We start from the raw sequence: 24,410 nt of genomic DNA, 5'->3' as shown, positions 1-24,410 counted from the left end.
GATGGACTCTACATGCCTGGTTCCCACCGTGAAGTATGGAGGAGGAGGTGTGATGGTGTGCGGGTGCTTTGCTGGTGACACTGTTGGGGATTTATTCAAAATTGAAGTCATACTGAACCAGCATGGCTACCACAGCATCTTGCAGCGGCATGCTATTCCATCCGGTTTGCGTTTAGTTGGACCATCATTTATTTTTCAACAGGACAACGACCCCAAAACCTCCAGGCTGTGTAAGGGCTATTTGACCAAGAAGGAGAGTGATGGGGTGCTATGCCAGATGACCTGGCCTCCACAGTCACCAGACCTGAACCCAATTGAGATGGTTTGGGGTGAGCTGGACCGCAGAGTAAAGGCAAAAGGGCCAACAAGTGCTAAGCATCTCTGGGAACTCCTTCAAGACTGTTGCAAGACCATTTCAGGTGACTACCTCTTGAAGCTCATCAAGAGAATGCCAAGAGTGTGCAAAGCAGGTATCAAAGCAAGAATATAAGACACATTTTCAGTTATTTCACACTTTTTTGTTAAGTACATAATTCCACATGTGTTAATTTATAGTTTGATGCCTTCAGTGTGAATCTACAATTTTCATAGTCATGAAAATACAGAAAACTCTTTGAATGAGAAGGTGTGGCCAAACTTTTGGTCTGTACTGTATATATAGATTAAATGCAGTTACAAATAAGTTAAAAAATGAGCCATAGCCTTTAGGCTGCATTCACACAGAGTAACGCCAGGCGTCATTTGTGTGTAATTTGTGTGTCTTTTACGGCCGTCATAAAACGTTTACATAGAGTTCTATAGGAAAAGACATCCGTAAATTTACGGCCATCATTTACGGCCGTCATTACAATGACGGCCGTAAATGACGGCTGTAAATGACGGCCGTCTTTTCCTATAGAACTCTATGTAAACGTTTTATGACGGCCGTAAAAGACACACAAATTACACACAAATGACGCCTGGCGTTACTCTGTGTGAATGCAGCCTTAATGTGAATGGATGGAAGCATAAGTGTAATACATGAATATATGTCATGCAGATTCAGAATACCAAGAGTTTTCCATCATATGTAGAGATGAGCGAACACTAAAATGTTCGAGGTTCGAAATTCGAATCGAACAGCCGCTCAATGTTCGTGTGTTCGAACGGGTTTCGAACCCCATTATAGTCTATGGGGAACATATACTCGTTAAGGGGGAAACCCAAATCCGTGTCTGGAGGGTCACCAAGTCCACTATGACACCACAGGAAATGATGCCAACACCTCTGGAATGACACTGGGACAGCAGGGGAAGCATGTCTGGGGGCATCTAACACACCAAAGACCCTCTATTACCCCAACATCACAGCCTAACAACTACACACTTTACACACTCAATACCACCTCTCTGACAGTAGGAAAACACCTTGAAACATGTGTATTTGGCACTTGCAGTGAGGAGAGCTTGTCACCAGCAGTGAATTTGGCCCTTGTAGTAAGTTGAGGTTGGCACCAACATTTGTTTTGAAAATCAGGGTGGATTGAGCCTCTAACCAGCAGAGTTTGGGCAAATTCATGGTGGAGGGAGCCTCTAAAAACCCCAGTTTGGACCAATTCATGGTGGAGGGAGCCTCTAAAAACCCCAGTTTGGACCAATTCATGGTGGAGGGAGCCTCTAAAAAACCCAGTTTGGACCAATTCATAGTGGAGGGAGCCTCTAAACAGCCCAGTTTGGACCAATTCATGGTGGAGGGAGCCTCTAAACAGCCCAGTTTGGGCACATTCATGGTGGAGGGAGCCTCTACCCAGCCCAGTTTGGGCAAATTCATGGTGGAGGGAGCCTCTAAAAACCCCCGTTTGGACCAATTCATGGTGGAGGGAGCCTCTAAACAGCCCAGTTTGGGCAAATTCATGGTGGAGGGAGCCTCTAACCAGCCCAGTTTGGACCAATTCATGGTGGAGGGAGCCTCTAAACAGCCAAGTTTGGACCAATTCATGGTGGAGGGAGCCTCTAAAAACCCCAGTTTGGACCAATTCATGCTGGAGGGAGCCTCTAAACAGCCCAGTTTGGGCAAATTCATGGTGGAGGGAGCCTCTAAAAACCCCAGTTTGGACCAATTCATGGTGGAGGGAGCCTCTAAAAACCCCAGTTTGGACCAATTCATGCTGGAGGGAGCCTCTAAACAGCCCAGTTTGGGCAAATTCATGGTGGAGGGAACCTCTAAAAACCCCAGTTTGGACCAATTCATGGTGGAGGGAGCCTCTAAACAGCCCAGTTTGGGCAAATTCATGGTGGAGGGAGCCTCTAAAAACCCCAGTTTGGACCAATTCATGGTGGAGGGAGCCTCTAAAACCCCCAGTTTGGACCAATTCATGGTGGAGGGAGCCTCTAAAAAACCCAGTTTGGACCAATTCATGGTGGAGGGAGCCTCTAAACAGCCCAGTTTGGGCAAATTCATGGTGGAGGGAGCCTCTAAAAACCCCAGTTTGGACCAATTCATGGTGGAGGGAGCCTCTAAAAACCCCAGTTTGGACCAATTCATGGTGGAGGGAGCCTCTAAAAACCCCAGTTTGGACCAATTCATGGTGGAGGGAGCCTCTAAAAAACCCAGTTTGGACCAATTCATGGTGGAGGGAGCCTCTAACCAGCCCAGTTTGGACCAATTCATGGTGGAGGGAGCCTCTAAAAACCCCACTTTGGACCAATTCATGGTGGAGGGAGCCTCTAAACAGCCCAGTTTGGACCAATTCATGGTGGAGGGAGCCTCTAAAAACCCCAATTTGGACCAATTCATGGTGGAGGGAGCCTCTAACCAGCCCAGTTTGGACCAATTCATGGTGGAGGGAGCCTCTAACCAGCCCAGTTTGGGCAAATGCATGGTGGAGGGAGCCTCTAAAAACCCCAATTTGGACCAATTCATGGTGGAGGGAGCCTCTAAACAGCCCAGTTTGGGCAAATTCATGGTGGAGGGAGCCTCTAAAAACCCCAGTTTGGACCAATTCATGGTGGAGGGAGCCTCTAAACAGCCCAGTTTGGGCAAATTCATGGTGGAGGGAGCCTCTAAAAACCCCAGTTTGGACCAATTCATGGTGGAGGGAGCCTCTAAAAACCCCAGTTTGGACCAATTCATGGTGGAGGGAGCCTCTAAACAGCCCAGTTTGGGCAAATTCATGGTGGAGGGAGCCTCTAACCAGCCCAGTTTGGACCAATTCATGGTGGAGGGAGCCTCTAAAAACCCCAGTTTGGACCAATTCATGGTGGAGGGAGCCTCTAAAAACCCCAGTTTGGACCAATTCATGGTGGAGGGAGCCTCTAAAAACCCCAGTTTGGACCAATTCATGCTGGAGGGAGCCTCTAAACAGCCCAGTTTGGGCAAATTCATGGTGGAGGGAGCCTCTAAACAGCCCAGTTTGGGCAAATTCATGGTGGAGAGAGCCTCTAAAAACCCCAGTTTGGACCAATTCATGGTGGAGGGAGCCTCTAAAAACCCCAGTTTGGACCAATTCATGGTGGAGGGAGCCTCTAAAAAACCCAGTTTGGACCAATTCATGGTGGAGGGAGCCTCTAAACAGCCCAGTTTGGGCAAATTCATGGTGGAGGGAGCCTCTAAAAACCCCAGTTTGGACCAATTCATGGTGGAGGGAGCCTCTAAAAACCCCAGTTTGGACCAATTCATGGTGGAGGGAGCCTCTAAAAACCCCAGTTTGGACCAATTCATGGTGGAGGGAGCCTCTAAAAAACCCAGTTTGGACCAATTCATGGTGGAGGGAGCCTCTAAACAGCCCAGTTTGGGCAAATTCATGGTGGAGGGAGCCTCTAAAAACCCCAAATTGGACCAATTCATGGTGGAGGGAGCCTCTAACCAGCCCAGTTTGGACCAATTCATGGTGGAGGGAGCCTCTAACCAGCCCAGTTTGGGCAAATTCATGGTGGAGGGAGCCTCTAAAAACCCCAATTTGGACCAATTCATGGTGGAGGGAGCCTCTAAACAGCCCAGTTTGGGCAAATTCATGGTGGAGCGAGCCTCTAAAAACCCCAGTTTGGACCAATTCATGGTGGAGGGAGCCTCTAAAAACCCCAGTTTGGGCAAATTCATGGTGGAGGGAGCCTCTAAAAACCCCAGTTTGGACCAATTCATGGTGGAGGGAGCCTCTAAAAACCCCAGTTTGGACCAATTCATGGTGGAGGGAGCCTCTAAAAACCCCAGTTTGGACCAATTCATGGTGGAGGGAGCCTCTAAAAAACCCAGTTTGGACCAATTCATGGTGGAGGGAGCCTCTAACCAGCCCAGTTTGGACCAATTCATGGTGGAGGGAGCCTCTAAACAGCCCAGTTTGGGCAAATTCATGGTGGAGGGAGCCTCTAACCAGCCCAGTTTGGACCAATTCATGGTGGAGGGAGCCTCTAAAAACCCCAGTTTGGACAAATTCATGGTGGAGGGAGCCTCTAAAAACCCCAGTTTGGACCAATTCATGGTGGAGGGAGCCTCTAAAAACCCCAGTTTGGACCAATTCATGCTGGAGGGAGCCTCTAAACAGCCCAGTTTGGGCAAATTCATGGTGGAGGGAGCCTCTAAAAACCCCAGTTTGGACCAATTCATGGTGGAGGGAGCCTCTAAAAACCCCAATTTGGACCAATTCATGGTGGAGGGAGCCTCTAAACAGCCCAGTTTGGGCAAATTCATGGTGGAGGGAGCCTCTAAAAACCCCAGTTTGGACCAATTCATGGTGGAGGGAGCCTCTAAAAACCCCAGTTTGGACCAATTCATGGTGGAGGGAGCCTCTAAAAAACCCAGTTTGGACCAATTCATGGTGGAGGGAGCCTCTAAACAGCCCAGTTTGGGCAAATTCATGGTGGAGGGAGCCTCTAAAAACCCCAGTTTGGACCAATTCATGGTGGAGGGAGCCTCTAAAAACCCCAGTTTGGACCAATTCATGGTGGAGGGAGCCTCTAAAAACCCCAGTTTGGACCAATTCATGGTGGAGGGAGCCTCTAAAAAACCCAGTTTGGACCAATTCATGGTGGAGGGAGCCTCTAACCAGCCCAGTTTGGACCAATTCATGGTGGAGGGAGCCTCTAAAAACCCCAGTTTGGACCAATTCATGGTGGAGGGAGCCTCTAAACAGCCCAGTTTGGACCAATTCATGGTGGAGGGAGCCTCTAAAAACCCCAATTTGGACCAATTCATGGTGGAGGGAGCCTCTAACCAGCCCAGTTTGGACCAATTCATGGTGGAGGGAGCCTCTAACCAGCCCAGTTTGGGCAAATTCATGGTGGAGGGAGCCTCTAAAAACCCCAATTTGGACCAATTCATGGTGGAGGGAGCCTCTAAACAGCCCAGTTTTGGCAAATTCATGGTGGAGGGAGCCTCTAAAAACCCCAGTTTGGACCAATTCATGGTGGAGGGAGCCTCTAAAAACCCCAGTTTGGACCAATTCATGGTGGAGGGAGCCTCTAAAAACCCCAGTTTGGACCAATTCATGGTGGAGGGAGCCTCTAAAAAACCCAGTTTGGACCAATTCATGGTGGAGGGAGCCTCTAAAAACCCCAATTTGGACCAATTCATGGTGGAGGGAGCCTCTAAAAACCCCAGTTTGGACCAATTCATGGTGGAGGGAGCCTCTAAAACCCCCAGTTTGGACCAATTCATGGTGGAGGGAGCCTCTAAACAGCCCAGTTTGGACCAATTCATGGTGGAGGGAGCCTCTAAACAGCCCAGTTTGGGCAAATTCATGGTGGAGGGAGCCTCTAAAAACCCCAGTTTGGACCAATTCATGGTGGAGGGAGCCTCTAACCAGCCCAGTTTGGGCAAATTCATGGTGGAGGGAGCCTCTAACCAGCAGAGTTGTGGGAAAGCAGGGTGGAGGGAGCCTCTAACCAGCAGAGTTGGTGGAAATCAGGGTGGAGGGAGCCTCTAACCAGCAGAGTTGGGGGAAATCATGTTGGAGGGAGCCTAGTATTAGCAGAATTGTGCAACGCTTATGGTGGATGAGTATGAGGATGCGGAGGAATTGGAGAGGTTGAGTACAGACATGGAGTTTCATGTTGGGGTGCTTTACACAGGTGGGCACAAAAATGAAGGCTCTATCCAGTGGTGGTTCATTTTTATCAAAGTGAGCCGGTCGGCACTCTCAGCTGACAGACGGGTGCGCTTGTCAGTGATGATGCCACCGGCTGCACTGAACACCCTCTCAGATAGGACGCTGGCGGCAGGATAGGACAGCACCTCCAAGGCATATAGGGCAAGTTCAAGCCACAGGTCCAACTTCGACACCCAATACGTGTAGGGCGCAGAGGGGTCGGAGAGGACAGGGCTGTGGTCGGAAAGGTATTCCCGCAACATGCGCCTATACTTCTCACGCCTGGTGACACTAGGACCCTCTGTGGCGGCACTTTGGCGAGGGGGTGCCATCAAGGTGTCCCAGACCTTAGACAGTGTGCCCCTCGTTTGTGTGGACCGGTGAGAACTTGGTTGCCTACTGGAGGAACTGCCCTCCCTGCCGCCAACGTCACATGCTGGAAACATCTCCATCATATTCTGCACCAATTGCCTGTGGCAAGCATTGATGCGATTGGCCCTCCCCTCTACCGGAATAAAAGACGAGATGTTGTTTTTATACCAGGGGTCAAGGATAGCAAAGATCCAGTACTGGTTGTCCTCCATGATTTTGACAATACGCTTGTCGGTTGTAAAGCACCCCAACATGAACTCAGCCATGTCTGCCACAGTGTTAGTTGGCATGACTCCTCTGGCCCCACCGGAAAGTTCAATCTCCATTTCCTCCTCATCCTCCATGTCTACCCATCCGCGCTGCAACAATGGGACGATTCGAAGTTGCCCGGAAGCCTCCTGTATCACCATCACATCATCGGACAACTCTTCTTCCTCCTCCTCCTCCTCCTCCTCCTCCTCCTCCATTAAACGCGATGAAGCGGACAGATGTGTGGACCTACTCTCCAGCTGTGACGGATCGGATGCTATCCCTGACTCCTCTGTGTGATCTGAGTTATCCCTGATGTCAATCAGGGATTCTCTCAGAACACACAAGAGCGGGATTGTAAGGCTCACCATCGCATCCTCAGAGCTCACCCTCCTTGTGGACTCCTCAAACACCCGTAGGATGTCACAAAGGTCTCTCATCCATGGCCACTCATGGATGAGAAACTGAGGCAGCTGACTTTGTGGCACCCTAGGGTTTTGTAGCTGGTATTCCATCAAAGGTCTCTGCTGCTCAACCACTCTATTCAACATCTGAAACGTTGAGTTCCAGCGTGTGGGGACGTCGCACAAAAGCCGGTGTTGTGGCACATGCAGGCGTTGCTGGAGAGATTTTAAGCTAGCAGCGGCTACTGTCGACTTGCGAAAGTGGGCGCACATGCGCCGCACTTTCACCAGTAGCTCTGGAACATTGGGGTAGCTCTTTAGGAAACGTTGCACCACTAGGTTGAAGACGTGGGCCAGGCATGGAACATGTTGGAGTCCGGCAAGCTCCAGAGCTGCTACCAGGTTCCGGCCGTTATCACAAACGACCATGCCTGGGCCCAGGTGCAGCGGCTCAAACCATATTGCCGTCTCATCGAGGAGGGCATCCCTCACCTCGGAGGCAGTGTGCTGTCTGTCCCCCAAGCTGATCAGCTTCAGCACAGCCTGCTGACGTCTACCAACGCCAGTGCTGCAACGTTTCCAACTCGTAGCTGGGGTCAATCTAACAGCGGAGGAGGAGGCGGTGGCGGAGGAGGAGGCGGTGGCGGAGGAGGAGGCGGTAGAGGAGGAGGAGGAGGGGGGTGTTCTTCTCGTGTCCCTGCCAGGAATGTTAGGCGGGGAGACGAGGTACACCGGGCCAGTTTGGGAAGCAGTCCCAGCCTCAACTACATTCACCCAGTGTGCTGTCAGTGAAATGTAGCGTCCCTGTCCGCATGCACTTGTCCACGCGTCGGTGGTCAAGTGGACCTTTGTGCAAAGCGCGGAACTAAGGGCCCGCCTGATGTTGAGTGACACGTGCTGGTGCAAGGCGGGGACGGCACACCGGGAGAAGTAGTGACGGCTAGGGACGGCATAGCGAGGTGCCGCAGTTGCCATCAGGTCCAGGAAGGCGGGAGTTTCAACAAGCCGGAACGCCAACATCTCCTGGGCCAGCAGTTTAGCGATGTTGGCGTTCAAGGCTTGCGCGTGTGGGTGGTTAGCAGTGTATTTCTGCCGCCGCTCCAATGTCTGAGAGATGGTGGGTTGTTGTAAAGAAGCGCCTGATGGTGCCTTTGATGGTGCAGGAGAAGGAGATAAGACAGGAACAGGGGAGGATGAGGGAGAAGTCAACAAAGTGGCGGAGGCAGATGAAGTGGTGTCCTGGCTCGTCCTCTGGAGTGCATCGCCAGCACAGTCAGCAGTGGCAGTGGCAGAGGCAGAGGCAGTGGCAGAGGCAGTGGCAGTGGCGTGAACGGCAGGCGGCCTTTGTCCTGCCGTTGCTGCCTGCCACTGATTCCAGTGCTTGGATTCCAAATGACGGCGCATTGAAGTGGTGGACAGGTTGCTCTTCTCAGAGCCCCTAATCAATTTCGAGAGGCAAATTGTGCAGACAACACTATATCTGTCCTCGGCGCATTCCTTGAAAAAACTCCACACCTTCGAGAAACGTGCCCTCGAGGTGGGAGTTTTTCGGGGCTGGGTACGAACTGGAACATCTTGGGAGATTCCGGGTGTGGCCTGGCTTCGCCTAAGCTGCTGACCTCTGCCTCTGCCTCTAGCTACCCTTTTTGGTGCTGCACTTGCCTCAACATCCACACTACTTTCCCCGCTTGACATCCCCCTTGTCCAGGTCGGGTCAGTGTCCTCATCATCCACCACTTCCTCTTCCAACTCCTGTCTCATCTCCTCCTCCCGCACAATGCGCCGGTCAACTGGATGCCCTGACGGCAACTGCGTCACATCATCGTCGATGAGGGTGGGTTGCTGGTCATCCACCACCAAATCGAACGGAGATGGAGGAGACTCTAGTGTTTGAGCATCTGGACACAGATGCTCCTCTGTTAGGTTCATGGAATCGTGACGTGGAGAGGCAGGTTGAGGGACAATGAAAGGAGCAGAGAACAGCTCTGGGGAGCAGGGACAGTTGGGGTTATTGTTCTGTGAAGCTTGGGAATTTTGGGAGGAAGGAGGACAAGACTGTTGGGTAATAGGAGGAGAGGAGGCAGAGTCTGACTGGCTGCTGGACAATGTGCTGTAAGCGTTCTCTGACAGCCATTGCAAGACCTGTTCCTGGTTCTCGGGCCTACTAAGGTTTGTACCCTGCAGTTTAGTTAATGTGGCAAGCAACCCTGGCACTGTGGAGTGGCGCAATGCTTGCTGCCCCACAGGAGTAGGCACGGGACGCCCTGTGGCTTCACTGCTACCTTGCTCCCCAGAACCATTCCCCCGACCTCGCCCACGGCCTCGTCCACGTCCCTTTCCGGGAGCCTTGCGCATTTTGAATTCCCAGTTAGAAATTGGCACTATATACCAGTAGCAAAAATTGTGGGTGCACGTAACCCCAATATATTCTTTGAATTCCCAGTCAGACAATGGCACTATATACCAGTAGCAAGAAATGAGGGTATTTATAACCCCAATATATTCTTTGAATTACCAGTCAGAAACTGGCACTATATGGCAGTAGCAAGAAATGAGGGTATTTATAACCCCAATATATTCTTTGAATTCCCAGTCAGACAATGGCACTGTATACCAGTAGTAAAAATTGTGGGTGCACGTAACCACAATATATTCTTTGAATTACCAGTCAGAAACTGGCACTATATGGCAGTAGCAAGAAATGAGGGTATTTGTAACCCCAATATATTCTTTGAATTCCCAGTCAGAAACTGGCACTGTATACCAGTAGTAAAAATTGTGGGTGCACGTAACCCCAATATATTCTTTGAATTCCCAGTCAGACAATGGCACTATATACCAGTAGCAAGAAATGAGGGTATTTATAACCCCAATATATTCTTTGAATTCCCAGTCAGAAACTGGCACTATATGGCAGTAGCAAGAAATGAGGGTATTTATAACCCCAATATATTCTTTGAATTCCCAGTCAGACAATGGCACTGTATACCAGTAGTAAAAATTGTGGGTGCACGTAACCCCAATATATTCTTTGAATTACCAGTCAGAAACTGGCACTATATGGCAGTAGCAAGAAATGAGGGTATTTGTAACCCCAATATATTCTTTGAATTACCAGTCAGAAACTGGCACTATATGGCAGTAGCAAGAAATGAGGGTATTTGTAACCCCAATATATTCTTTGAATTCCCAGTCAGAAACTGGCACTGTATACCAGTAGTAAAAATTGTGGGTGCACGTAACCCCAATATATTCTTTGAATTACCAGTCAGAAACTGGCACTATATGGCAGTAGCAAGAAATGAGGGTATTTGTAACCCCAATATATTCTTTGAATTCCCAGTCAGAAACTGGCACTGTATACCAGTAGTAAAAATTGTGGGTGCACGTAACCCCAATATATTCTTTGAATTCCCAGTCAGACAATGGCACTATATACCAGTAGCAAGAAATGAGGGTATTTATAGCCCCAATATATTCTTTGAATTCCCAGTCAGAAACTGGCACTATATGGCAGTAGCAAGAAATGAGGGTATTTATAACCCCAATATATTCTTTGAATTCCCAGTCAGAAACTGGCACTGTATACCAGTAGTAAAAATTGTGGGTGCACGTAACCCCAATATATTCTTTGAATTCCCAGTCAGACAATGGCACTATATGGCAGTAGCAAAAATAGTGGGTGTATATAGCCCCAATTCTATTGCTAGGGGACTTGCAGGGTATTTCTGGGGTGAAGGTGGGGGGGCACACCGTTGGAACGGGTATCGGGGGTATATATCGGGTATACCGGAATACACTGACAGTGTATTCCATTCAGGATCCTGGGAAAGCTGGGTTGCGGCGATTGAGCCCGTCAGTGCCACGTTACACTGACAAGCTTCTCCCTGGAATTTAGCTCTTACAAGAGCTGTTGTGGTTGTCTTCTCCTTCCTATCCTAGCCTGTCCCTGCCTACCCAGAATCTAAGCCCTAGCTAGCTGGACGGAAACCTCCGTCCTCGGTGAATTGCAAGCTCAGAATGACGCGAACCTGGGCGGCGCTGTTCTTTTAAATTAGAGGTCACATGTTTTCGGCAGCCAATGGGTTTTGCCTACTTTTCTCAACGTCACCGGTGTCGTAGTTCCTGTCCCACCTACCCTGCGCTGTTATTGGAGCAAAAAAGGCGCCAGGGAAGGTGGGAGGGGAATCGAGTAATGGCGCACTTTACCACGCGGTGTTCGATTCGATTCGAACATGCCGAACAGCCTAATATCCGATCGAACATGAGTTCGATAGAACACTGTTCGCTCATCTCTAATCATATGGATATAACAGTATAACTAGTAACACCAACAAATAATGTACAGCAGTCTAAGTCAGTGTAGAAAATATTGAGAAATATAATTCTGTACTAATTGTACTTTGGATGGGTAGGTTAATTTGTCGCTGACTATCGGCAGTCATTTGTAGACTATGTGTCTGTATTCACGTTGCTGTTATTAAAAAGACATTTACTTAGTTAGAACAGATAAGAGCCGGATATTTTATCTCACCATGACGTTGATGTATGGAAATCATTAATTTTAAGTTTAGGAATATGTACTGCTTAAAAAGAAGGAAGAAATAGTTACTTTGTACATCACTACAGAGTTGACAATCACCGTTCACCTTCCACTTCGTAACCACATAGGCCACTGTCCATTTTGGGTAATTCAGTTCACTTGCTATGTCTATTAAGGATCGACCATTTTTGTGGTACCCCACTATTACCCCTCGAAATCAGAAAACTCTGCGCTTCGTGGCATCTTGCATGTGACTAATGCCAATGCTGTTTCCTATTTAATGGCGGAGGGTGTGACGTCCATCACGACCGCAATATCTACATTTGCATGGGTGTCCAAATACTTATTGGTAGACAGTGTTTTGGGTTCTAGTGACATACTCCCTTTAAGATGAAACTGGGCTCACTCACAAATGTAGCATCAGAGTTTCAAGTTATGACTGTATATTAATAGTTTTTCATCAGATAGATCGGACACAATTCTTACTATAACAGGATATTCAGAGTAAATATACATGAGTTCTCCCTTCACAAATCCCCATCCTATCTCCCATCACCCCAGAGGTGCAGGATATGGATAGAGTATCAGGTTTGTAACTCCAATTTTCATAGATTTTGGCCCATTTACACATTTACTTATTAGGTATTGTACGTAGGTTTTTCTGTTACCTGTGGAGAAATGTTTCCGAGGCTTCTTAATCTATTCCATCTGTGAAACGTTCCCATCCATGATGCCCCCTATCAAGACTTATGACCCTGAGGACAAAAAAAACATCTGTTGTAAACTAAGCAGCTACGGTCTAGAATACTAAATTTAATAATATTCCGATCAAGAAAGAATAAATGTGCGTTTCATTAAAATAACATCTCTGCTAGGGCCATGTAATGGGGCAATTATTCCAAATATTTCCCCGTCAGCATACCTTCTAGCGTATATTATATGCAGCACGTAAAGCAGTTAGTTACGGTGAGAGGCGCTTACACCCATCTATCAATATTCAGTCATGCATGTCTGTCCTTGTATAGATCAATAGTGGTGATGGACGAGCCTCATAAGAATGGTTTCAGACCACAAATTTTTGGATTATACTCTGGGATCTCTTCAGACCCCAGAGTATAATAATCCGAGGCCTAGGAGAGATGCGGAAAAATAATTACTCACCTTCCCTCACCTCTACTAAGTTCCATCACTGAATCTGATGATCATTACTGCAAGTATTCTTCCTCCTGGGACATCAGTAGCCTCTGGGGGACTTCTCTGGCTCAATGAGATATTTTGGGGTGTATCATTTATACAAGAGTCATGATTATTGATGAGCCCCATGTGACTGAAGCCCCATCATAGGCATCAGCAATCATGCGGGGCTTCTGATGTCACCCAGAAAACTGGAAGAGGCCAGAAAACGTGCAGAAGATGCTTCGAGGTAGCATATGTCTGGTGTCTTCTGGCCTTCTTTGTTGTGTCTTCTTTTATTAAGCCACCATGGGCACCAATGGCGCCCATGTGACCACTGAGACCCAATCACTTGTCTGACCAGGGTTATTGACATTACAGAAGAGGCCGAAAGATTTTGGGAAACCATGGAAGGAAGACCTAAAACCAAGACAGAGCCCGAGAAAGATGAGGAAGAAATTTTTCCCCCACCTTCCCTGGTCTCTGATTATTATACTCTGGTATCTGAAGATATCCCAAAGTATAAAAGTCATTCATGGGTGGCAAACCCCCAATATATTAGGTTTGGCTATGGGATGCTTCCTTTCAATTCAACCTTTGACAGAACCAAAAAACAGAATGTGAATAGAGTCTAAGAACTCTGCTTTGTGAATTTTCTATGTGGACACATTGACAACGAAACGTTATTGTTTACATAGGGCTCACAATGTACATGTTTCCCTATCAGTATGTCTTTGGAATATGGGAGGAAATTCACACAAACACAGGGAGAACATACAAACTCCTTGCAGATGTTGCTCCTAGCAGGATTTGAACCCAGGACTCAAGCGATGCGAGGCGACAGTGCTAACCACTGAGCCACCATAACCAAACTTTATTGTGACACCCAGTTGTCATACATTCCCGGAAGGAATAGCAGAGGAAGGGCGCAATGGAGAATTCTAAGAAAAGATTATTCATGACTGTTTTACCATAGAAGGCAGAAGCATTTACTAAGGCAGACATGTTAGGAGATATGATAGATCCTCTTAAAGCCTTTCGAGCATTCACCTAATGAAGCGTTGCAGACAATACGCGTCTTTCAACAGTCGGCAATTACTAGTAGCTTACCACAAAAGATCGCCATGAAGTGAACTGAGCTTTACTCCAAGGCTTGTATTTAACCCCCATCATCTTGATTATACTTACTTAAGTCCAACCATTAAGTAAACCACGGCTGTCGCCATATGTATCAATAATAGATCAATATGTGCAATGAAATTACAAGCAATCTCTCCTAGATGATGATAAGTGCAGTAAGGCGGACGAGATGTAAGGGGGCTCAGCTTTTAAGGAAGGCATCTTTCCTTACATAAACACATATGTAAGACAAATATAGTTTATCACATCCATCATAAATCAGTTTCTATCTCCTATTGTTTACTTCCTTTTTCCTGTAATGAGAGGCGGGGGAGGGGGGATACGGACAGCGAATCTACTCTTTATTTTCAGTCGCCTCTTCCTTTTCAATAGATACATTATTCATACGATAGACTACTCAGCAGTTTTTAGTTTTGTCTTGTACATTTGTTTATATGTGACTGTCTATACTCTATACAGTCATTGGAGAAAATATATGCAAATGGTCCGCAATGCTTTGGTCCGGTAAAATTTAACTTTTATTTAAATTTAAAAGTCCATATCCATGTCCATAGTGCAAAAGACAAAACAAACAAAACAAAATACATAAAAAACGCCAACGCGTTTCGAGGTGCCCTCACCCCTTAGTCATGCCATGACTAAGGGGTGAGGGCACCTCGAAACGCGTTGGCGTTTTTTATGTATTTTGTTTTGTTTGTTTTGTCTTTTGCACTATGGACATGGATATGGACTTTTAAATTTAAATAAAAGTTAAATTTTACCGGACCAAAGCATTGCGGACCATTTGCATATATTTTCTCCAGTGGAACCTTTCTCCCTTGAAGTCCGGGGAATCATCAGGTCGTGCACCCTTTGGTAACCGGGTCATGGTGAGTGGCAACGAGCATATGTTTGTAATTTTTGTTGTCTATACAGTCATGGCGGTAAGTTTTGACATCCCAGAAATTTATGGCAGTAACACGTTTTGTTATATATAGGTTTATTTCATTTCTTTGTACTGGAACAACACTACAAAATTTGGTTCAAATTCATAATGTGTACAACTGTCGTGGGGTAGAGATAAGGAGAATTTTGGCACCAATTGGGAAGAGTGAAGGCAATCGATGTGACGTGCTTGTCATGCTAAGTTCACACACAGTTTTTTTAGACCAAGGAATCCGCCTCAGAATCTGGTTCCAAAAAGCGCCTCCCATTGACTTCAGTGTGAGCCGTTCACTTTTTCCCGCTAGTGTTTCTTTCCTGCTCACGGAAAAAAGAAGCCAGCTGCTCTATCTTGCCGTGGATTCAGTGGCTGATTCAGCCGCGGCGTCTGCGGCACGAGCCTCCTTCACGACTAGGTCCATTCATTTGAGTCTAATCTGGAGCGGAATGCTCTGACTGGATGCCGGTGCACTGCAATGGCATCCAGTTGCGGCTAGCCACGGGAGGCGCTTTTTGGAGCCGGATTCTGAAGCGGATCCCACATCAAAATCTGGTCCTCGTTCACATTAGCATTTGGATTCCGTCCGGGGGAGTCCACATGAGGACCCCCTGAACGGAATACCAAATGCAAGTGCAAGCGCTGGTGCATTAAAAGCACACAGACCCCATAGACTATGATGTAGTCTGTGTGCTTTTCGCCAGCTCTCTTCAGGGATCTTGCGCACAGTAAAGTACTTCACCATCTACTTTCCTGTCTGCATGATTCATGCGGGCAGCGTGTGGCAAGTACACGGACCCCATTATAGTCTGTGGGGTCCTTGTGCTTTTACAGCACAGCACTTGCAATTGCGTTTGTATTCCGTTTGAGGGGTTCCCATGCGGTGAATGAGGGCTTAGAGCAGCAGTTGGCCTAAGAAGCAGTAAGCCTAAAGCCTGTTTCACCTGGGTGGATTGTGGCGAGATGGAAGTCCAAGTGCATTCTTGGACATTGTTAGTGGTGGTGGACTGGAGGATGGAATGGCTTGCTCACTGAAGATATTAATGGGATGAAGGCTAGGAGGAGTGACATGGGGTCTGAGGACAGCTGTGCAGAGGGCCATATGGAGATCCAAAGCAAACCTCTAAGGGGGCATTCACACAGAGTATTTTGGCATGGATTCCGACGTGGAATGGCGTCAGAATCTGCAAAGAAAAAAAAAGCCTCCCATTGACTTCAATAGTTTCCATTTTCCGCACGGAACCCATTGAAATCAATGGGAGACTTTTTTCCCCATTAATTTCATTGGGTTCCACGTGGAAAACGGAACCTATTGAAGTCAATGGGAGGCTTTATTCCCACGTGGATGCTGACATGAATTCCATATCAGAATCTGCACCAAAATACTCTGTGTGAATGCCCCCTAAAGGAAAGCTGCTTTGTGAGCGAGGCCTGCTTATCATCGGAGTAGAAGGAGGACTGCTCAGGAAATCTCATCCCACGTACTTATTACACAAGCTTTGTGCCACATATTATACATTAATCTAAATGTATTCAGAAATATACAAGGAGCATAATGCATAGCTAATGTCATCAATCTGTAATCATATCCGTAATCCTGAGAATTAACACTAATCCACATACAGGTGTATCAAGCATATGGATTTATAGAATCTTACCACATAGAAAATGACCAGAATTAGAAACAAGCTGAGAATGAATTTACTGAATTAACTATATGTCTGTCTTGATTGTAAATCTCCTAGGAAATATTCTACAGGACAAAGGCCAATGATTGTGTGATATCTGATCTACTGTATTAGACTATGCATCATCAGTAGAGATGAGCGAACAGTGAAATATTCGAGATTCGATATTTGTTTCGAGTAGAGCCTCAATATTCGACTACTTGATCGAATATCAAATCCCATTTTAGTCTATGGGAAAAAATGCTCGTTTCAAGGGATACCACTATTCAACTAAAGGAGAGTCACTAAGTTCACGAATAGCAGGAGGAGAGTCTTTAGGAGGAGCGCTGTGCAGTTAAAGCGCATGGACCCCATTATAGTTTATAGGGTCCATGCACTTTAACTGCACAACAGTTGCGCTGATAAAAAAGTAAGCTCCCTTGTAACTGCAAGCTGCCAGCTCTCCCGACTAGCAACGATGAGCCTGCGGCAAATCAACGCTGGTTCTGCAGCAGACTCATTCTTGCTAGTCAGGAGAGCTGGCAGCTTGCTGTTACGAGGGAGCTTACTTTTTCTCATAGGAATGAATTGACCAGCGTTGATTGGCCAGTGTACAGCATTCGCTCATCTGTGAAGACGTGGAGTCTTAGTTCGGACCATAATGGAGACTGCTGCGGTCTGATCTGAGACTCCGCCTCCTCACAGACGAGCCTCCGGCAGAACCAGCGTTGATTGGCCGAATGCTGTACACTGGCCAATCAACGCTGGTCAATTCATTCCTATGAGAAAAAGTCAGCTCCCTCGTAACAGCAAGCTGCCAGCTCTCCTGACTAGCAAGGACGAGCCTGCTGCAAAACCAGTGTTGATTTGTCGAACGCTATACAGTGTATAGCATTTGGCCAATCAACACTGGTTCTGAATCGAATATTTACTGCAAATAGCTAGTAGTACTCGATCGAGTGCGAATATTTTGAATACCGTAGTATTCGATCGAATACCTATTGGATCAAATACTCATCTCTAATCATCAGACATTCAACAAACCCAAAATCATAGAACTAGAATTATTTGTACAAGGCGAAGCCACCAACTGTATTATAGCTGCCACGCTACAAGATATTATTACTGTACCTTTCAGTTTTCCACTTAGCTTCTGTTCAGACCAACCAACATTTATAAAATAAAACTACTCACCCTTCCTGTATATAAATTGGTAAGAAAATGTACCCAAAAGTAGCCTCTAAGTGTGTTTTTTTAGGGCAGTGGAGGGGAAGCAGTTTTACAAACTTTTGTAACAAGGCCTAGTATCTTATCCAACTACACCTATAAGCATTTACATATCTCCCAGAGACATAAATGAGACCTGAGTATTAAAGGAATCTAACGTTTCTATCTGTATTATTTTTTTTGGACATGAGTATTGTCTGGTAGCCAATTATTAGGCGCTGACCACACCATAATATTCTATGGTAACTGTAAATTGCTAAGCAGTAATGATATTTTTTATAATCAAGTCACTTGCTGGAAGAGCCTTGAAGAAGATATTGGGTACCGTCAGAAGCCCAGGAGAGGTGAGTATACGTATTTGTTATTTTTAATCACCTCCCCTTGGGCAGGCTACCATTAACAATATGTATAGCAGTTGCGTTACCAGGCTTTCCCCAATCGCTATCATGGAGCTGCAGTGCTCCAGCCATCTCCAGCTGACCACATGCACCATACCACACTGGGCCTGGTCGCAGTCACGTCTTTGATTGCTACACCTCTTTTGAGCACATTATCTATGTACTGAGACATCAGTGAGAACATACTGTAATTCCTATTATATGACATCACTGTGTGTATTATCCCTGTACTGTGACATCACTGTCTGCATTATCCCTGTACTGTGACATCACTGTGCGCATTATCCCTGTACTGTGACATCACTGTGTGTATTATCCCTGTACTGTGACATCACTGTGTATTATCCCTGTACTGTGACATCACTGTGTGTATTATCCCTGTACTGTGACATCACTGTGTATTATCCCTGTACTGTGACATCACTGTGTGTATTATCCCTGTACTGTGACATCACTGTGCGCATTATCCCTGTACTGTGACATCACTGTGTGTATTATCCCTGTACTGTGACATCACTGTGTATTATCCCTGTACTGTGACATCACTGTGTGTATTATCCCTGTACTGTGACATCACTGTGCGCATTATCCCTGTACTGTGACATCACTGTGTGTATTATCCCTGTACTGTGACATCACTGTGTGTATTATCCCTGTACTGTGACATCACTGTGTGTATTATCCCTGTACTGTGACATCACTGTGCGCATTATCCCTGTACTGTGACATCACTGTGTGTATTATCCCTGTACTGTGACATCACTGTGTGTATTATACCTGTACTGTGACATCACTGTCTACATTATCCCTGTACTGTGACATCACTGTGCGCATTATCCCTGTACTGTGACATCACTGTGTGTATTATCTCTGTACTGTGACATCACTGTGTGTATTATCCCTGTACTGTGACATCACTGTCTGCATTATCCCTGTTCTGTGACATCACTGTGCGCATTATCCCTGTACTGTGACATCACTGTGTGTATTATCCCTGTACTGTGACATCACTGTGTGTATTATCCCTGTACTATGACATCACTGTGTGTATTATCCCTGTACTGTGACATCACTGTGTGTATTATCCCTGTACTGTGACATCACTGTGTGTATTATCCCTGTACTATGACATCACTGTGTGTATTATCCCTGTACTATGACATCACTGTGTGTATTATCCCTGTACTGTGACATCACTGTGTGTATTATTCCTGTACTGTGACATCACTGTGTGTATTATCCCTGTACTGTGACATCACTGTGTGCATTATCCCTGTACTGTGACATCACTGTGTGAATTATCTCTGTGTGAAAAGCAGATAAAAATAATTGTATAGTTTTCACGTTCTGAACTTTCTGCGTAAGGTAGTCATTCTAGAGTGTGTCGGAGCCCCATTACATTTTTGGTATGGGGTCCCATGGTTATTTGTTATGTCCCTGCTGCCTGACATCTTTCTTTGCCACTCAATCCATGCCAATATGGTCTTGAGGCTCAGGCCCGGTTCACATCTGCGTTTCAGGAATGGAAACCTATACGCATAAAAAAGCGGTTACCTAAGGAAACCCACGAACCCCATAGACTATAATGGGGTCCGTGTGGTCTCTGCTCGGTCTCCACACCAAAAATGTGGAGAGAAAAGTGCTGCATGCCAGACTTTTCTCTCTTCATATTTAATGCAGCTAGGGGAACGGAATGGCCCAAACGCAGATGTGAACTGGGCGTAAGATGTAAGGAATCTGGAACGGACTATTGACTATCAACCAATATAGTGCCTGACATAGGCTGGCAGCAGTCATCTTGTCTTTAGTGACTCAGCTGTTCAGTGTAAATCTTGGTTGGCATTGCGCCACCACCAGAGGAGAGGAAAAATATCTTGGCAGCAGTCATGCCATGTCACTCCATATCTACATCTGTGCTGTTATCATAGTTTGCTAAAAACAAGTGTAATGTAAGCGGATAATATTTTAATACATTAGTTCAAGTCAGTTCAGGCGGTCATTTAAATGTCAGTGAACATGTTAAAGATTGTACCGAAATGCAGATCTAGGATCCAGGCATTAGCCTTTCAGCATACGGCACTGTAGTCCGGATTTTACCTCTGCTGCATCAAACAATTCATCCACTCATTTGTCTCCATAAATGATTATTGCTCATCGTTTTTTTTTTTCTTAGTGTTTCAGAACCGAATAGACAGACAGTATAGACAGCACTGAATAGACAAATATATTTAGGTTAGGGCTATATGGTGACTCTAGCCGTGATTTCCATGTGCAGCACCCTGGAGTGCTGCTATTTTTTGTGTTTGTCTATTGTGCCTCCAGGTTATGTTGATATGTTCCGTATTCTATGTTCTGTGTTACATGTATTCATTATGCAGCTTTCCCTGTTTTTTTTTTTCCCCTCACAGTTCAAAAACCATGCCTTGGTTCAGCCCTGGCCACTCACAGGCCATTGGTCGGTCGGGGTTGTAGGAAGACCCCAGAGACCATTGAAATTCAGTCTAGTGCTAGCTGTCATCCTGTACAGTTCATGCTGGGCTATGCAGGATGAAAACCAGGACTGGAGCTCAATGGCCACCAGTACAGCCTCTAGGAGGATTATTCATCACCCCAGGCTCATCCAGAGACAGCCCTGAGTCAGGGAATTCATGTATGCGTCTCTACTGAACATTTATCAGTCCTGCCAGGAGGAGCAATGGAGGATCCTGACAGGAGAAACTCATGCAGGCCTAGTCTCCAGGTAACCAGATCCCTGTCAGAACTCCTTGTCCCACTACTCACTTCCTAACTTGGGAGTGGCACTAGAGGAGGAGTTAGCAACAGTGGATTTTATGGTTCTTCACCTCCCCTGAAAAGACCCCGGAGTAAAATAGTAGTTCATGGGTGGGCTACTATTGGGCATAATAGATGTTGGGTGGGCAACTGTGGGACATAATAGAGGTTGAGTGGACCACTGTTGGGCATAATAGAGGTTAGATGGGCACCCAACCTCTATTATGCCCCAAACTTGCCTACCCAACCTCTATTATGCCCCATAGTAGCCCACCCATGAACTATTATTATACTCTGGGGTCTTTTCAGACCCTGGAGTATAATAATAGGAGATTCTGTGGAGGTGGAGAAATATAAAAAACACTGTTACTAACTTATCTCACCTGGATCCGGTGTTACTCCTATCACAAGCTTTGGGCCTTTATGGCAATGTCCCACACATCACGTGAACCGTCCATGTGATGTCTGGGACATTACCATAAAGGCCCAAAGCCTGCTAGGAGTAAAACTAGATCCAGGAGAGGTGAGTAACAGTAGTTTTTATGTTTCTGCACCTCCCATGAGTATCCGATTATTATACTTGGGGGTCTGAAAAGACCTCTGATTATAATAATAGTGTAAGGAAAATGTTCGTTGTTGTACCGTGTTAGCCAGTGGGTTAGAAATATAAAAAAACAAGAAAACTTGTTGATCTTCAGTAGTTGATACCTTTTTAATGGCTAACTCATAATGATGACAAATTACGACGTTTCGGAAAGCTTGGCTCCTTTCTCAAAGTAAATTTAAAAACATTTTTGAAGGATGCATGTATATATACAGAGCAGGCACAAAAGGTGTTAGAGTTCAGGAGGAAGGGGGGGGGGGGTTGCTAGTAATTGGTAGAGACAATGTAAACACTTACAGGTCCTTATCAGTTCACACGTTACTGTAAAAAGACATGAAACCCTGTGATGCATTAAGTCCACACTCTAGTGTCTGAAGCAGTGTCATGAATTTATATTCATTTATGCGTCTTTCCCTCTTTGATCTGAAATTCCCTCTCAAAATCAAAATCTTCATATGATCGGCGATGTTGTGGTCCCCACTGCAAAAATGCTTAGACACGGGAAGGTCAATCCTTTGTTCTTTAATTGTATGGCGATGTGAGTTCATACGCGTTCTAAGTTGCTGTCCGGTCTTTCCAATCGTTCTTGGATGGTAACCCTGCCTCAAGAATGTGTCTCTGAGGCCTCCGAGGTGTTACCATCCAAGAACGATTGATAACCAAATCACCAGAGCCACTAGGATACCAAGATCGGAGTTATTAAGATACAACACCAAAAAGGAGAACAATCGGGTGCCCCTGGTTGTCACATATAACCCCCACCTGGAGACGCTGAGAGGTATCACACGCAAATTACACCCACTACTACAAAAAGACAACCGTCTAACATCCATATTTCCGGACCCTCCTCTCCTATGCTACAGACAGCCACCAAACCTCAGGAATATGGTGGTCAGTAGCTCTCTATCACCCCCAACTAACACAGGAACATTCCCATGTGGAAATAAGAGGTGCAAAACCTGCCCCCACATACTGACCACTGACAGGATAGAGATACCAAACTCGAACAAGGAATGTAAAATTCCAGGTACGTTCACCTGCAGCACATCCAATGTAGTGTATTTAATTATATGTACCAAATGTTCCACTGATAATCTGTATGTTGGAGAGACCGGACAGCAACTTAGAACGCGTATGAACTCACATCGGCATACAATTAAAGAACAAAGGATTGACCTTAACGTGTCTAAGCATTTTTGCAGTGGGGACCACAACATCGCCGATCATATGAAGATTTTGATTTTGAGAGGGAATTTCAGATCAAAGAGGGAAAGACGCATAAATGAGTATAAGTTCATGACACTGCTTCAGACACTAGAGTGTGGACTTAATGCATCACAGGGTTTCATGTCTTTTTACAGTAACGTGTGAACTGATAAGGACCTGTAAGTGTTTACATTGTCTCTACCAATTACTAACAACCCCCCCCCTTCCTCCTGAACTCTAACACCTTTTGTGCCTGCTCTGTATATATACATGCATCCTTCAAAAATGTTTTTAAATTTACTTTGAGAAAGGAGCCAAGCGTTCCGAAACATCGTAATTTGTCATCATTATGAGTTAGCCATTAAAAAGGTATCAACTACTGAAGATCAACAAGTTTTCTTGTTTTTTATATAATAATAGTGGTAGTTGTTGGGGTTCACGGGGCCCGGGCCTGCTCACCGCTGCTTCTGCTCCCCTCTTCTGCGTCTTATTGCAGAAGGGGAAGTGGGGGGCAACCATGAGCAGAACTGGGGATTGGTAGGTAAATAGGACATTACCTTCTAGGGATACTCCAGCAGGTATCAACTTATTAAAAAAAAAAAGAAAAAAAAAAAGGTATCCTCACCTACCTGTGATCCTTGATGGCTGCTGCTGCTGCCTCCTCTTCTTCACCCGGCCACATATAAGATGATACTGTCATTGCTCCATGTCACAAACGTGTCAATAACTCGATAATGAATAAAGCTACATTAAAAATGAGCACACCATTGTTTTTCTTGTGCAATTCCATGCGTTTGATGTGTCACATGAACCCCTTCCCATTGAAAAAAGTAAAGTTGAATTGAAAATGGCCGCCATGGGCTTTATCTGGCCTCAAATGTTTCCCACCTCCAATGTACTAATATGCCACAAAGGGTAAGGTGATAACAGCAACCACTTCCATTTTATCTGGGTGTATCCATAAGTAGCCTGGAATATCATCCATCAGGGGTGCAACCAGATTTCAAGTGTCCACCTTACAGTTTTCAAATAGGTTCCATGCACATACAAAGTTAAGAAAAACGTCATGCACCTGGAAACATTTGTTGGCTGAAACTGCGTTTTCTGTTACAGATTTTTTGCATTTTTTTTTAACCAAACCCAAGACTTCCAATGAATAAATAGTGGGACGTACTGGACATTAGGCTTCTATAGGAGCTGATCTCAGTTATGTTCCTTTAATGATAGAGGTCCTTACTAGGAATTAAAGTGGGTGTCCCATTGTGAACATTTATCCCCTATCCACAGGACACGGGATAAGTGTCTATTCATTGGGGGTGTCCATCGCTAGGTCCAGTTGAGTTAATGTATAGGGAGTATAATAGGATAAAAATCATACAATATTTTATACTTGTAAAGAATATATTTATAGACGTGTAAGATCGTATACAGAGAAGTTGGTACAAGGTAATTGCTGGTCTTTGTATAACAGTAGTGACCCCTGTGACAGCAGCAAGTAGATTAATGTAGACTAAGTGCCATAGGCTGGGCTTTAGCCAAAGGTTAAGAGACGACTAGCTGCCTTGCCCTCGCTCTGTCACCCACCTTCTCAGCTCTGGCACATCTCACCATTAACCATGATATTAAATTGTCTTGTGATAATGGTGTGGATATGAACATTGGTCAGAAGACAGAA

The sequence above is a fragment of the Leptodactylus fuscus genome, chromosome 5 (assembly GCF_031893055.1).
Source record: "Leptodactylus fuscus isolate aLepFus1 chromosome 5, aLepFus1.hap2, whole genome shotgun sequence".
NCBI classification, from domain to species: domain Eukaryota; kingdom Metazoa; phylum Chordata; class Amphibia; order Anura; family Leptodactylidae; genus Leptodactylus; species Leptodactylus fuscus.
The sequence above is the reverse complement of the archived record's forward strand: the minus strand, read 5'-3'. Positions refer to the sequence as shown.